Genomic DNA, 17,335 nt, shown 5'->3' on the forward strand with positions numbered 1-17,335 from the left:
TGAAATCCTGTTTGTTTCTAGTAACAGTATAACACTGTTCTTTCCCATGTAAGGAGTTCAGTTTAAAATTATTTATAGGCTGAAATGACTAATAATATGTATGTTATTTTCTAATTGAGGGTTAGTGTTAGTGTTGTCTTGATCTATGTAGATGTCATAAAAGCTTGTCTTTTGAATGAATGAATGAATGAATAAACATGCAGAGAACCTAGTACTGCTTCCTGTTGAGATTAAGTGCAGAAAAACCTATTAGTTGTATTGCTAATTATCCTATTGTTGCATTATCCTTCTACTACAGATTTAGTTAACACAGTTTTAAAGGTAAAGATGGTAATCCGCAGATCCTTCCTCAACAATCAGACTAGAGGATCCGTACGACTGCACTTTAGCTCATAAGTCAATTACACAAAGACAAAGTTTACAATTACAGTAGCAGGCTACTCTGAGATTTCTGTTTGAGGTTAAAGGAGCAGATTTTGAAACCCTCGAAAGAAACAGACACTAAGGAAAAAATACAAAATACAAATATACAAAAATAATGGCAATTTAATGATTGGTAAGTTTGTTATAGTCCCTTTCACAGTCATCTAGTCCTCTAAATTCTTGAGGAGTACTTTTGTTAAGCCAGCTTGATCAGGGTTTTAAACCCTACCATTGTCTGACAAGATAGCTCTTTTGCATTGTTTTTCGTTTAAAAATTGCATGTCAATGGAATTAAATGCACAAACAGTTAAAAGGTTTAAGTTACCGGATGAGCAACTTGATCCTCTTATGTCTTTAGGGGCCCTAACTCTTTCCGTAAAGCACAGATTTCATTGCTGTATCTAGCAGACTGTAAAGTTCTGTCTTCCGGGCTTTCTCTGTGATTTCGTACACGTAGAGGTGCATGTACGTGTGTGTGCTGCTTAGATTAGAGATGGTGGTGTTACTGGTTGTGATGGTTTGGATGGAATCATATCTGGATGGATGAAAGGAGGATTGGATGAAAGGGAGGGGCAGGTTACCCCGGGGGCTCATCAAAAGAAGACAGAATGAGGGAAATAATAAGAAAGAAGGGGAAAATCGGCGCCTATCCTCCTTTTTTCTCTCTGAGGCAAGTGTGACAGCAGCTGAAGCCTGCTTACTGTTGTTGCCTTTTAGCTGAGTGAATATTTGAACCCTGAGCAACCCTCTCCTTTTCCCTCTCCTCCTCTATCTCTTCCACCCTCCTGCTCCTCCTCGCTTATTCGTTCTGTCTTCAATTCCATTAAGTTGATTTACATTATTCAGACGAACTCATTAATCACATTTTCCACTGGATATAATCTGCTTGTCAATCTGAAACCTGGTGAGGGTAAAGGGAGGGTAGCAAAAAAAAAAAGAAAAAGGGGAGGAAAAAGAACATGTGAGGTAAGGAAAAATGAGTCAGACAGATGGATTCTGTTCTGCTGGAGGGTCACTTGGACAAAACAGCCAAACCAGTGCAGTTCACATGCGATTACGCTCATCTTTATAGATATTTTGTCTGTGTGAGGAGAGCCAGACTTGTGTTTATCTCAAGAGCCAGATGGACATGAGAGAGATAGAGAAACACAGAGAGAGGAAGCAAGAGGTAAAGACAGGGGGAAAGCCAGAGACGGGGGCAGAAATGGGAATAGAGAGACAAACTACAGGGAGAGAGAGAGAGAGAGATGTGGAGTTTGGGGGAGGTTCCAGCCAGTCTTTCAGTTGGTGATGATGAATTACTTTGATAGAGACAATCAGGATGAAATGTTAGTGTGAGTGTGCCAGAGGATGCAGTCACAGCCAGACTAAGTCCTCCTTTGGGGAAATGAGATGGTTAGTTAGAGCACACAGGCACACACACACACACACACACACACACACACACACACACACACACACACACACACACACACACACACACACACACACACAGACACACACACGCACACACACACACACACGCACACACACACACACACACACACACACACACACACACACACACACACACACACACACACACACACACACACACACACACACACACACACACACACACAGAGGCAAAGTACACACATGCATGCTTGCCCAGGATATATATTCATGCAACAAATCACTGAGGAAATAGAAGTTATATTTGCTGGCTGCATGTATACTGTATATTGCCGCAGCGAGAGAAGAAATGTATGAAATTCCACTGACCTTTGCACACAGGTAGGTGTGTGTACAGTGCAGTTTGTCTGGGTATTGTTTACTTCTGGAAGTAGAAGATATTCATACAGTGCACTGGATGCTGTGTGGGCTGCTGGGCTTGCCTACAAATCCATGATTTCAAATCTCAGGATGCACTGTCACAAAACAATTGAAAACCTTTGGGTAGCGATTGCTCCCATACTATCTCTATCTAATGAGGGCATTTTTGCAGTGTCCTTTTTTGCTTAAGGGATATAATTTTTCAAGTCTATCATGAAACAATAGTTACATGCCCAAATGAACACTGACACATGTTTTTCTTACTATAATCATTCCTGTTCGTACTGACCAGTAAAGCCCATTTTCCATTACATGGTACAAGCTCTACTTGCCTTTTTTGTTTTCCATCTGGCAAAAGTTGTGGATATTATCTGGTACGTAATTTTTTGTTATTTTTTTGACTCTCTCTCCTCGCTTGATCACCGCCTGCGCTGGCTCTCTTGCTCGCTCATGATCCTCAACTAAAAAATCTACAGCTGTACTTGAAGCATGGTATTCAACCATGAAGAAAAAACAACACAGTTTTCTCCTGTTGTTCTTTGTATTTACTGCTGCAAGAGTTGGATGAATGAGAAGGAGAAATGCAGAGAAGGAAAATGAAACTGAAACCAAGAGCATCTGTCTCTACAGTAAATCATCTGTTAAGTGTTTGATGGTTATTTATGCTTCAGAATGTAACCACTGTGAATTAATCAGAAAACAATGTTTTATTTTATTGTTTTATTTCTTATTCACGAGTTTTGTTCTCTTTACTATTACCTCTCCTCGACCACAGCAGCACTGTCTCACTCTCTTTTTCTCTCGTGTTTTGAGTTGGGAAGCCGACAACAAAGCCTACCTTTTAACATCAACAAACTAAGAGAAATGTCCTCCCCTTATCCTAAAGTGGTCCTAAATTGATTTGAGGGTACTTTCTTGTTTTATGAATGAAGTGGCACCAACACATAAAGCAGCTTTGCTTTTTGTGTTTGACCAATCAGCAACAGTCATCCCTGGAAACCCTGTTCTACATCGAAGGGGTAGTATCTGTAATGGAAAATGAAATCCAAAAAAAATGAAGGAAGTGGAGCTGAGTCCAGCCAGTGCCATTTAATAGAGACATGGCATAAGGGATTCCATTAAAATGCACTTTCTGTAAGTGATTTGGGACAAAATCCACAGTCCTCCTTCCGTACAATTAAAACAAACAAAAAAACGACTTTATTTGAAGCTAATATAAGGGCTTCAGTCATCAAAATTAGTCAATACAAGTCAATACCTTTCAAAGTCTCTGTCTCTTTAGTACCAAATTCCCTCTTTTTGTTATGATCAAACCACTGCAGCTGAACAGGAAAACACAGTCCATTGAGGCACAAAGAAGAAATGTTTAACTGTGGAATATATTCACTTCATTTTATCAAATCAGACTGCTGAAGCCTCATATTATCTTCAGATAAACTTTCAAATAAACTTTTGTTCAAAACAAGGACTGTGGATTTCATCCCCCATTATTCACATTGTAAGCACATTTGGAGGGTCAGTATAATCACAAGGAATGATTACTGCGAGCAAAACCTGTTTCAATATACATATGGGAACCTGATTATTGTTTTAAGGAAGAGATTGTGAACCTATACTTTTACAATGCTGAATCTTCTAAGTGGAAAAATGTTGGCTGGTAGATTTTTCCACTACTATTTTTTAATAAAACAAGCAAAATCATCAGTCATGTGGAAATGACAAAATAAAGCTGTACAGTGGTCATAAATCAGTATCTTCCAGGTATCAATCATTTAGTTTTGACAACCTGGCATTGCTTTCTTTTTGTCTCTTCTAAATACAGAAGTGTTTGAGACAAAAAAAGCCACCCCCCCAACTGATTCATCAAACTCAACAGTGGACTTACATGATAACTCTTCATCCACTGAATAAACAGTCATGATAGATGTGTCTGCTTAACCAAAAAAGGACACTCTTCTGGCTCATTTCCCCCTCTCCCAAATCCACCCCTTCTCTAGTACACTTCAGCAACCATTTCCTAACTTCTCTTTAAACTCCCTCCTCAGATCTCTCCATGAACTGTGGGAGCGTATAATTAAGAGAAGCCGATTTAAACCGTTTTATACCTGATGTGCTGTAGGTTTGTCTTCTGGCAGTCAGTCAGGCAGACAGAGCAGAAGACAGACAAAGAGGAAGTAAAGAGGATGGTAGGATTTTTTTTTTCTTCACGGTTTTGATTGAAAGGAAGCTGTAATCTTGGCATTAGCCTAACATCACGGTGAGTGGGCTCGGCAAGCTCAAGTTTCCCTTGGTGCCTCAACTGTGTAAAACTTGGGAGCTGCAGGTAGGCACACGCCCACCATCTGAACGACTGACTGTAACACAACACCTGCAAGGGCAAACTCATAACCACATGCACATCGCACAAATATGCACAACAGCCCATCACTGCAGTCTCCTCTTCACTCACTTCACACCCCATCCTTCATTATCACTCAGACTGAGAATAACAGGTCAGGACTGTTGCTCTCTACATCTTTAGTCTGGCTCCCCTTGCTTTTATTTCCCCCTCCTCTGTCCTTACGCTGACAGGAAGTCATAAACGCAGGTCTTTAGAAGTTGCCAGATTGGGGTAATGTTAGAGGTTATAAGGTTAAGATGAAAGCCAGAGGAACTGGTTGAGGATTTTAGCAGAAGCCTTCCGTGTGGCGTATTCTTATAAACTGTAATGGCTGAAAATGGCTGAAACAGAAAAAGCCACCCCACCTCGCAAAACAAAAAACACACAAAAAAAGTAATAAGAATTTGTAAGCGTGAAATGGGAGGCTGTTAAAGCTTTTATCACTTGAGAGGAACAACACTTAGTGAATTATGGTGTGAAAAAGAGAAAATAGATAAGGATGAATAATTGTGTCCTCCACCTTCCAGATTGCAAGTTCTCAGCAATTATGCAGTGTTATCATCAGGTTTTTCTTCCAGATCACTGCTTATTTGTAGTCTGAAAATTACACTACTTTTACAAGTTCCACTTCCTTTGTTGACTGATCCTGAATGGATTGTGTGTATTCTTGATCATACATGTTTTCCATTGTTGTGTGGGTGAAATACTGAAATTCAAGATGTCAGCCTTGATGAATAAAGAAAAAAAGCTGTTTTTTTTTTAATCACAAAAGTTAATCTGAATTCAACTATATGGTTAAAAAGGTTAATTCACTGACTGTAGGACAGCCTAAACCTATTCAGTCGATTATGTAGACTTTTAATTGCAGTTAAAATATCAAAATACCTTTTTTTCCAGGACCCAGAAACTTTAGTTTAATATATATTGTGGGTTTTATCTTGTCATTTTTTGTCCTCTCAATATATGGAAAAAGTGAGCCATGTGCTCTTTCATCTGTTGTCTATTCCTTGAAAGCTGCTAGTCTGCTTTGGCCTGGCCCAGTCCAGCTCAGCTCAACTCCCACAAGGGAAATTTACAGCCATGATGTATAGCCCCAGCCGCTGAATTAATGCAACATTTCCATTAGAAAAATTGCATGACACAGCTGATATGAGAAGTCAGCGATCACAAAGATGCTGTGACACAGCATGGAAGATTACTTATCGGAGAACTGTCATCTACGCTTTGCTGAAATTTGTGACGGGAGACAAAGACAGCAATATACTGTACGTTCCCCTGGAAGTAGAGATTTGCGGGAGTGAGATGCAGAGAAGGATCTTAAACCCTCTCAATGTCTCATGTTAAACTTGAAATAAATTATAACACAAATGTCAATGAGGTTTCTGCATTTTCCAACTGTTTGACAATTGAAAGGAGTTGATTCAGATGTAATTTCATACTACTTTCCACCAGTTAGTATGTGAGTTTGAAGTCTCTGTAGTACACCCAGTTTTCATTGTAACCGTACACTGTAATTACAGCATAATTACTGTGCATATGAGAAACGATGACATGAGCACTGCTTCAAACAGCTGTAAACACAAGGTCAGATTCTCTTTGTCTTCACGCCATACTGAACCGCATTATCTTATTTCTGTCTTCATTTTATTTTCTCCAGTAAAATATCTCTTTGTGACAAGACCAGGACTTGTGCATCTGTTTCGAAATGACCTAAATTAGCAAATATTTTTAGTTGTCACATGTTGTTATATTTACAATTAGCATGTGTTCAGTAATTTTTGCTAATGCCACCCAACCAGCAAAGCGTTTAAAGTGCTACGGGCACTTGCATTAACATTACATAATTTACAGTAGGCTACAACAGCACGAGCATCAGGAGAATTGCATTTTTCCCCCAAAGTTGAACACTTAAAAAAAAAAAACTTGATTCACTTTTATACTGTAGTTTTATACTCCAGAATAAATGAACTAATGGTGCTGCAGAGCTGCTTCTCTGTATTGATTTGATGGTCTTGTAATAAAGAACATACCCCTCTTGTGGCACCAGTATTCATACAGTTCATTACATGAACCTAGTATTCAGTGTTCATTAAATTATGCTTCAGTGCCTGTCATGCAAAGGCTGTCAGTTTTATAACTTTTGACATTAAAAGCATCACATTCTAGTCACAGCTTGTTGCTATGTTAATTATTGTCAAATGATGATGTATTATATAAACAGTACTTATAAACACATATTAAGTTAAGTGAGGTTAACTAATAATCCAATCCCATGTACGTACAAACCTAAAGGGATTGTGTTTGCATGGCTCATAGTTAATTGTTAAAGGATAATTAGCCTAAGCTATTAAGTAGACTTCGTAGTAAATGGCGTCAGTATCTTGCATAATTTATTTTTTACATTGATTGTATCGCAGGTTTCATATATATAGGCCATATTAAGGTCATAAACTATATTATTTTTTGACAATTAATGAACAATATTTACTTCAATAACCTATGTAAATGTTAATATTGTCCAGTATAATTGTTACATCGTCAGGTTGCCACTGAGCAGGTGCTTGCCTGTTGCTATGTCATGAGACGTGTTTTACAGCTGGCAAGCACAGACATGCTAGTCTACAGCATTGTGGGCATAGTTACACACTAAGATGTATAATTGCGTTAATTGGCTTGGCTCTAATCAGGTTTACAGACAGAGACATTGTTTTCCTGAAGGATTACATGCTTTACATCACTTCTCTTGTGTATCTTTCTTTTAAAAAAATATCTTCTCTCGTATCTTCTATTTCTGATTCCTCTCATTTCTCTGCCTTTCCTTCTACAGTGTAATTTACCGGAGGTTGAACCAAAACACAAACAGCAATTAGCTTTCAACAGTGTTTTTTTCTGAGTTTATAACTATGATACGTCCTGAATTGTGTTACTTCATCTGGTAACATAATGGTAATGGTAATGATAGTCACCACTCTGCTGCAAACTGACAACATTTATTTGCAATAAGATGTAGCGCATTGCTTAATACATTTCCTTTTCACACAGTTTGTTTTCACGCTGCCAGAGCGTCCCAATGATCTGCCTGCTGGAGGATTGTCATCTCGTTCATTAGTTTGGAGCTGAATGCTAGCTGCATCACTCCTACAATATGTTCAGCGGAGATAACAATATTCAGACAGATTCATTCTGTACATTGGCAATACAACAGCTACTGTGGTGTAATGTGTTGTCAGTCAGTTACTGCGGCCTTGTGCAGCGGCAGGATTGAATGTCCTGGTTTATCGGAGATGATTCATAATGCTATTGGATATGATGCACTAACAGAAAACAAGATACTCTGTTATCAGTATCACAATATCACAGGCTAACACAGAATGTAATTGTATTTAGTTTATTCCATCCTCCATTATAAATATGTGTTTCCTGTCATAGACGACCATGGAGAGAAACAGGGTCTGTGGGATGAGGTTTTATTCTATTCTGAAGATGTACTCTGCATTTAGTTGCAGGGCGGGAAAGGGAGCTAGAGAAGAAAAGCAAAGAGAATGAGAAAATGAAATGTACAGAGACTCAATGAACAAGTTGGTGCGTACTACGTGAAAAGGAAAGACAGACTGATAATGAGAGAGACTAGGAAAGTGTGTGATAGTGATGTGCTTTGCTCTCCCCCGACCCGTGGCCAGCACATTACCTTAATAGAGATTAGCATCATGCTCAGTCAGATCTGATAGGCCCTGTTGCTGTACAACGGAAGGCCAGCTAGCCAGTTATCAGCGAGGACACAGGCTCGATCACTTAGCATAATGGAACTTGCATCAAATGAGCTGGGAGCTCAACAAGAAAAATGCCATTAACAGATCGGAAATTATTTTCTGTGATGGTAAAACAGAAAATCATGGTACATTTGCAGAGTTTATAAATGAAAAAGATGTATGCTATATCAAGCTTCACCACATGGCATGATATATAAGCTAGCATGGCATTTTTATGGCTTTTCTTAGACACACACACACACACACACACACCAACATATAACTGATGATACATGTATGCTGCATTGCATTGCAATGACTAAAAATGCAGCATTGATGGATTGTTGAAATATGGAACAACATGCTGCAAAGCTTGCTGAGCAGCAGAAGTGAGAGGATTGCGTAAGGTACGCAGTGAGGCCTAGATAGACATGTTATCACACCTTGTAAAACTCTGAAGGACACCTATTATGAAGAAGCGGGAGTCTGTGAGATGTGAAAACTGTACCAGATGGATACAACAAAAACAGCAGAAAACCATCACACCTCTCATTCAGTCCCTAAAGGCCACCTTCTTATATCCTGTGTCTGCTTTTCCAGTTTAGTTGCGAGGAGAGGGAAAGAACGCAACAAAAACAGCTGCATAAGTTGAGTGACAAAGCAAATGCAAAAAACACAGTGCATGTACATATATAGTCTTGTCGTTACAAAGCGAATTCTTGGAAGCACTGAGTTGAACTTTTCTGCCAGATGTCTTGTCATCTCTACCACAGTGCTTTGCCACAAGGCTGCTGTCTTTTCATTAATGCTTTTCTGCCCCTGGCCAAGAATAGAGGTCATATCAGTAGGATACATATGATTTTCATGGATTCATACATCCAGGCTTTATTGATTAAAACTTTACGCCTATTTAGTCAAGGTCCAGCAAGGATAAAAATTTCCATTTCTTTCCTCCAAATGTTCTTGAGCCGGTTACATCCATGGTGAAAAACCACTTAGTGAGCCGCCATTGAATATTGACTTTGAGACATTTCTCATTTACAGCCGGGGCCTGTCGAGGAAAAGGGTCCATGCTGCTCTCAGGCCAGAATTACAGCTATTGTTTTATTGATTGCTCATCTGCTTTTATTTGTGGGAAAACTACCCCAGGAACACTGCGTCCCTCTGCTACTTCTCCCATATTCTTCTAAATACTAATTTCTGCAGGGACTCAAAGAACTTATGCATGAATTGCTGTGAGTCTATCAAGCCTCCCCTCTTCCCGTTAGTGAACCAGTTTTTTTCCCTCTTCTAGAAGTTACATAAAAAATCATTTTAGGGTTCATGCATTTTGGATTTGGAAATACTTAGCTTGGGACAGACAGAAATGGATTTCTCTGTTATGCTTCTCCCTGCTGATGGCTTAACTGATGTTTACTGAGGACGAAGGCCCGAGGAGGATTTGCTTAACCCCTTCCTTGAAGTCTCATCAGGCCCTATATTTAGTTCATATTGTATCAAATTCACATTTCTAAACATATCGTCATATGTTTCAAACCCCAAGCTGCCTAATTTCAAGTATTACTTGACTCACCAACCTTACAGGCTGGAAGTCGTAGGTCTCTATTATGAATAAGCATAGCATGACATGATGCAGCATCGCCTGAAGACACCCAGGCACCCTCAAGGCAGTCGGCCTTCAAAAAAGTGAGTTTCCAAGTAAAATGTGCATTATACCGTGTGACAGTTTCAACACCCCATCACTGCTCCACAGGGTGCTGTGCTTCAGTTATTCCAGCATCTCTTTTTCTATCTCTCTCTCTCTGCGGAGTTAATGTGGCATTTAGCTCAGTGACATTCTGAAGTTTTTTTACTGCTATTTCTTCTCTGCCACACCTCAGGAGAAACGCCAATCCCGGTTTGTATCGCTCAACTCATATTCAACACTAGGCGGGTGATCTTTACTCAAACGACTCTCAAACGACCAACTACTGTTCTGTGCGGATAGACAAAAGTACAGCCTTATGTTACAGAGTAAAGGGATAAATAGGGTGATGTCAAACAATCAGAAAGGCAAGCGGAGTAGCATCAGACCAAAGAGATAATTTGATCAAAAGAGAGACGGAGACGGAGACGGCCATGTGCTACCAAGCATGTCCTTATCAGCAGCAATTTTCTCTGCTTTGCCCACACAGCTCTGTATCAGCTGCTTCCAGATTGATTAAGTTGCCCTGCTTGTATCATCGCGAGCAGTGATTGACAAGACTGGGAAAGGTTCTGATATTTAAATGTGTAACCTCGTTCTTTTTTGGGGTCAATCTCTTAAGCACTAGTTGATTGTATGTGTGTGTGATGTGTGAGCTGGGCTTTGTGTTTGTGTGTGTGTTTGTGTGTGCATGTGTGAATGTGACTGAGCGGGGGCTTGTTTTGATTCATAAACACTTCTTTTAGACGAAGCCAGGGAGCAGTTTGCACCGCACTCACCTTTTTCTTCTTTGCCGCCATTCTTGAGGAGATGAAGAGAAGTGAAAAGAGAATTACGAGGATAAAGGGAGCAGAGACAGGGAGGAGAGACAAAGATATCATAACAAATGTTTTCATTAAGTCTGTGAGAGATAGTACGGGAACATAGGGGACAAATGGGCAATGTGGGCATGAAAAACAACTAGTGAAAAAGAGAGAAATAAAGAGTATTCTACGGGTATATAGATGCATGATATTTCCCTTAAGTAATTATATTTTTATTCTAATTTAAGACCATGTAACCTACTCTTTGTCTCAACATTCAGCTATAAAAGTTTTTCCAGAGTAATTTTGGGAGCTTGTCTCAGCCCCAGTAGCCTAACAGGCTCTTGACCTACTTTTTAAAAACAATGTAGTGAGTTGTAGGTAGTTATCTCCTCTAATCTTTCTGCGCGGCTGATTTCTGCTGGTGGCAGGGCTGGTGTGATGTCAGTTTACTTTGGATCATTCTCAGACAGAGAACAACCATCAACGTCCTCTCCCCCTCCCCTCTCTACTTTTCTATCTTTTCCTCTCCCCTGCTCTCCCAGCCTCTTTGCATTCCCGTCACACTTTTTCCATTTAATTCTTTTTGTTTCTAAATCTATGGTAATTTGCTGCAAAAAGTGTCCTCGATACAAAAAAGAATACCCACTGCTTTGTGGTAGATAATTGTTTTTAATGAATAAGACGCACAGAGGCATGTCCAGGCCTAATAGCTTTCAGATCACAGAGGTAGAGTTATAAAGATAGCAGCTTATCTCCAGTCAGTGAATGTCTTTGTGAGGTTGCTGTTGTTCCAAGTTGGCGCTTTGCCTCTGTTCTCTTGCTGTTCTTCTGTCTCTGGTTCCCTCTGGTTCCCTCTCGTCTTTTTGAGTCTTCTTTGGCTCACTTCCAGAATCAATCCGTCACCTCTTTAAAAGGGAGACGTTCTCGCATTTGGGCTTCTGTTTCAATAAAGGGAGTACAGCGACAGGGTGCCTCATTCATGTCCGCTTCATTGTCTTTTAATAATCAAACCATGATTGATTACCTCCATGCAGACATTCATTTGAAAGCAACATCTGAGGGAGGAAAAATTGGGGAGGAAAAAAAAAAACACCAGTATGCTTTTTGATAGCTCAAGGACTGTTTATGGGAGTGTGCATGCAAGTGTGTGTGTCTGGATTTGTGTGCTTATATTGGATGCTAGTTTGGCTCTTGTTCTTAGATAGACAGGCAGGTTCTTCCCTCTCCCTCTTTGTCCATTCCCTTTCTCTTATCATAGCCTCCTGGGTTCAGGCAGACAGCTCCTCCTGTCTTTTCTCTCTGATTTATCAGGCCAGGGCTGACATGTGTAAACACCTGCCAGGCTATCCACCCCATTTGGGAGCCCTAGGAGGTTGGATGTGTTCCATTTTATATCCCCATATGGTGGATCAATGCATTATTCTCACCTTGCTGTCTTTCCAACCTTCTCTGCTTGGTCGTCTTCTCTACTTTCACACCTCACCCCAAACCCAATTTCCTCCAGACTCTCTTAACCCTCTCTTTCACAGCCTGTCTGTCAACAGGTGTTACTATATAAAAAGAGGACAAAAACTGTGTTAGGTTTAGCAATACAGTATTTATGTGGCTGAGTTGTAAAAGTGTACGGTTTTAGTGTGGTCTGATGTTGCGGGTGTTGTGTTCGCACCTGTGTGCGAGGTGTGTTTCTGCTCTGTAACACTGTGAGATTGTCACACAGCAGAAACTTCTGAAGTTGCTGGAATTACCCGACCGCCATTCAACCGCCTGTAAAATCACACAGCTTTTATTCAGTTCCAGCAACCATAAAAAGCAGTTTGACAAACAACATAAAGATGAAATATTACTTTTTCTCACAGACATCTTATTCACTTCTTTAATTTATGTTCAAAGGAATCAGTGCAACCAACTACTACTTCTCTCTATTAAAGAAATAGTTGACAGTAAATGTTGACAGTGAGCTCCGTGGATGATCATGTGTACCAACGACAAATAGGTTTCCTAATAAATTGGTTAAACCAACCAACACAGAATTCCTGAAATTATATAAAAACAAGATCACACTCTGTAACATATCTGTTATAAAATTCCAATCAAAGATACAAATAGCATCTGGCTATGATTACCGATACGTTACAGCACATTACCAGTTAGCTACCCCTTCTCTTTGGCATTCCTGTCATCTGTAAACCCTTCAACACCAATCTGTGGACATTACCCAGACTGCCAAATATAAACACAAGCAGGCTGTAGTTGTATCAAAGCTGTCAGACAGGATTTAAAATAAACTGCTACTTCGCTGTAAAAACCTTCATACTTCCTTATAGTTCCTCCACGCTAGACTATGATAATAATAAAAAAAACACTTCCAATCAGACAAGCCTCTATTGTTCTCAGTAATGTCAACGACACGTCTGAAAACATCAAATTCACTATTGCACAATTTGATCACAAGACATACTAATGTCTGAAGATGGAACACACAGCTTGTGTATGTCCTCAACACGCAGGTCAACCATCCTGCGCAGCTGTGCTATGTAAAGCCACATATATACATAGCAGCTATTCAGAATATGTGACAAGGATTTAGTAACTGATTGATGACCATGAAGAAAACAAACACAAACACATGGAGAAGCATCATCAACAGGTCTGCTCTGTTGTAATTAAATGGCAGTCTCTCACTTCATCGCACAGTTTGATGGATAACACAGCGGGGGCCTTCAGGAGAAAAATAGCTGGGACCATCTTAGCATTAAGTGTGTGGATGTGTGGATGTGTTTGTGTGTGTGTGTGTGTGTGTGTGTGTGTGTGTGTGTGTGTGTGTGTGTGTGTGTGTGTGTGTGTGTGTGTGTGTGTGTGTGTGTGTGTGTGTGTGTGTGTGTGTGTGTATGTCTTTGTCTGTCAACAGACCAGGAGAAGTTGATTCATGCTTTCATCTCCAGTAGACTCGACTACTGTAACGGTCTTCTGACTGGACTCCCACAAAAAAACATTAAACAACTGCAGCTCATTCAGAACGCTGCAGCTCGAGTTTTAACCAGAACAAAGAGATCAGAGCACATTACTCCAGTTCTAAAGTCTTTACACTGGCTCCCAGTCAGCTATAGAATAGATTTTAAAGTTATGCTACTGGTTTACAAATCACTGAATGGTTTAGGTCCAGAATACATGAATGACATGTTAGTAGAATATAAACCCAGTAGAGCTCTGAGATCTACTGACTCAGGTCAGATAGTGGAGCCCAGAGTTAAGACTAAACATGGTGAAGCAGCTTTTAGCTGTTATGCTGCACACAACTGGAACAAACTACCGGCAGAACTGAAATCAGCCCCAACTGTGAATATTTTTAAATCCAGGTTAAAAACACTTCTTTTCTCCTGTGCTTATGATTGAGCTCTTTCAAAGCACTTTAAATTTTAATCTTTCATTTGCACTCTATGTCCTTTTAATGATTTTAAAGCAAATCATTATTTTATGCTGCAATCTTATTTTTAATGCTCTATTATAGTATTTTATTTCTCTCTCTTTCTATGTTTCTGTACTTTGTCTTTATTATTAGAGAGTGTGTGTGTGTGTGTGTTTGTGTGTGTGTGTGTGTGTGTGTGTGTGTTTGGGGGGGGGGGGGTATGTATGTGTTGGATGATTGGGTTTTATTTTTATTTCTCAAATTCCATGTTTTTTCAATTTTTTCTGTTAAATGTTTCTTTTATGTAAAGCACATTGAGTTGCCACTGTGTATGAAATGCGCTATATAAATAAAACTGCCTTGCCTTGCCTTGCCTTGCCTTTGAAAGAGTGTGTCCAACATTGCCAAAGCATGTGTGTCTCAATCAGTGCTTATAATTGCACTTAACTAGACTGACAAACTAAATAACGGGTAACATTTCGTTCTTTTTCCCAGGTGAGGCCCACTGTGGTTGACCGTGTCGCTCTAATAAATGTGTGTTATTGTGTTTGTGTTTTAGCTCCAGGTACCTTTTTGCTAACATGTTGATGCAACAGCAGCAATAACATCATTAGGCCTCATCATGTGTTTATTATTAAAGCCAATGTAGTTTGGATTGGCTGCCCCCATGGGGCTGCTCAGTCTGGGGAGAGAAAGTGGATGTATATATGTATGTGTGTGTGTGTGTGTGTGTGTGTGTGTGTGTGTGTGTGTGTGTGTGTGTGTGTGTGTGTGTGTGTGTGTGTGTGTGTGTGTGTGTGTGTTTGTTTGTAATTGCTTGTCTGCTTCAAGTTGTCAGATGTTTTGTATTGTTAATATAGTTTGAGTTTATGTGTGTGAGTTTTGTGCTGTGCTTCTTGCAAGGATAAAAGTGTGTGTGTGTGTGTGTGTGTGTGTGTGTGTGTGTGTGCATGCATGTGAGTATAGTAATTCATAAGATAGGGGGTTATGTAGAGGGATTCTGGGAGGTCCTTGTGTCTTTATTACCTGCTGGTGGCCTCCTGCCAGCATCCAACTTTATTAACTCTCCCCTCTCTTGCCTTTCTGCATTACACACAACCAGCTACTTTATCACTGAGATTGTGCAGGAGGTGTAAGGGAATAGTAGCTAAGGTTCTCAAAATGTTATTATCTATTAAAAGCCTGAGAAGGAGGCACAGGGCTCCTCTGTTACTCTCTATGTCTCCTCTTTGGTTGTTTTTGAAGGAGAGCTTTTACAGGAGCGGAAATCCACACACTTCACTTCCACCTGCGCAAGTGGCTTTTGGTAGTAGGGAATTTATTGTTGGAAGTTAGAGCACATGTTTAATCCTTGATTCCTGGATACCTGATGTAGGATTTTAGATCAGGATTTAACACACACATGCACACACACATAGACAGAATCACACGTTCACACAAGGAAGCAATTTGCTCTTCCACAAAAAGAGCGTAATTCTGTAAAGACAGACTGTGTCTTGCTCTCTCCTGTTACTCATGTGTGGCAGCTGGTAATAAAAGGGCCATTGGAAGGCTTAGGGTTTTACTTAAGTCATTTTGTGCTCAATTTATTTTGTGTATCACAGGAGGCAGTGTACCCCATTGATATAGATGGAAGATGTGCGTTGCCTTCAGCAGCTGCTGATTTTCAGCACGTGTAAGATAAATGTCTTTTGTATGATTAATCTCCTGAGATTCATTTCAAAGAACAAGAACAGTACAAGCATCATCATTTATATGGAGCTATTGTAGTTTCATATTTGACTCTGACATAATCAAGTCCTATATCTAAAAATATGATTAGAGAATTATTCCCATTCATTAGACTAAGCTGGAACTTGTTTTCTTCCTCAGTACATCCTCCATTTATCATTCACTGTCTGTCCAGCTCCTTCAGGGCAAACCTTGCTGCCCCTTGCCACTTACTTGCTCATCAATCAGTCGATTACTGGAGGACTTCCGGGTCAAGGTTCAGGAGAGAAACACATTTCAGTCCTCTGTAGAGGTTTGCTGGACTGTAAAGAGAGAAGAAAAAGAGTGCCAGCCAATTTTTATTTAGAATTCGGACAAAGTCAGAATGCACAGCTGAAGTGTAGCTCAGTCAACCCTCACTCCATGATAAGCGTGAGGGTGAGGGAAAATCCATTTTTGTATTTTTTTCTCTTCATAAAATATAGAGAGCGCTACAAAAAACAATCTAAGGATAAGAGGAATAGGCCAAGCAGTGAGAAAGAAGGGAGGGGAACGGAGCAGCGTGTGAGATCAAGGTTGTATCCAGGCTTTAGTATTGGTATTCTCCTCAGTGTTAAAGTGATTCTCCCAGTGAATAGTGTTTTCATTCCTCTCCTGAATGAGATTCACAGGAGCATGGAGAGAGAGGGAGAGAGGAAGAGAGAGAGAGAGAGAGAAGTAGAGAGAGACATGACAAAGAAAAGAGAAACTAATTCCCCCTCCTTCCCTCCCTCTCTCTCTCTCCCTCTCCTTTCTCCCCCCCTGTTCGCACCCCCCCTCTCGGACATACAATAGCGAATGAAAATACAGCGTGGGATAAACAACTTTTATCAGACTGTAGCAAATGAAATTGAGTATTTTATTCAATTCCCCATCCCTGAAGCATCCCCTACTTTATCTACCGGGCTACATCTCACCCCTGCAGCTTCAATGGAAAAAAAAGAAGAAGAAGAAGAAGGTGCTTTATGCAAATTAAATGCTTTATTCTTGATTAGATTACCAACGCAATAATTGTCTTAGATGATTTATGGGTGTAATTTGTTGCCACAAACAGCAGAAGGAAAAGCTCAGTTGCCATGGCATGTGCAATGAAGACATTACATCAACACAATATAGGGGCATCTGCTATAAAAACCACTTCAGTGGGCACATATACATTACATTAGAAAATTAGCTCGTTAAAGATGCAATTTTTTACAAGATTTATGATAAATAATCAAGGAAATAACACCCAGGTATTTCTTTTCCAGGAAATTGGCAATGCAACAGCCTTACAATGAGAACAGTGTTGGTATTTAAGTTAGACTCCCAAGTGCAATGAGA

General features: G+C 40.0%; 1 protein-coding gene across 1 annotated transcript in view; it reads left to right on the forward strand.

Annotated features, from left to right (window-relative positions):
* Positions 1-17,335, forward strand: part of sema6a (sema domain, transmembrane domain (TM), and cytoplasmic domain, (semaphorin) 6A) — a 101,824-nt gene that overhangs the window by 27,615 nt on the left and 56,874 nt on the right. The window lies entirely within an intron of this gene.

The sequence above is a fragment of the Scomber scombrus genome, chromosome 4, assembly GCF_963691925.1.
Source record: "Scomber scombrus chromosome 4, fScoSco1.1, whole genome shotgun sequence".
In the NCBI taxonomy this organism is placed as follows: domain Eukaryota; kingdom Metazoa; phylum Chordata; class Actinopteri; order Scombriformes; family Scombridae; genus Scomber; species Scomber scombrus.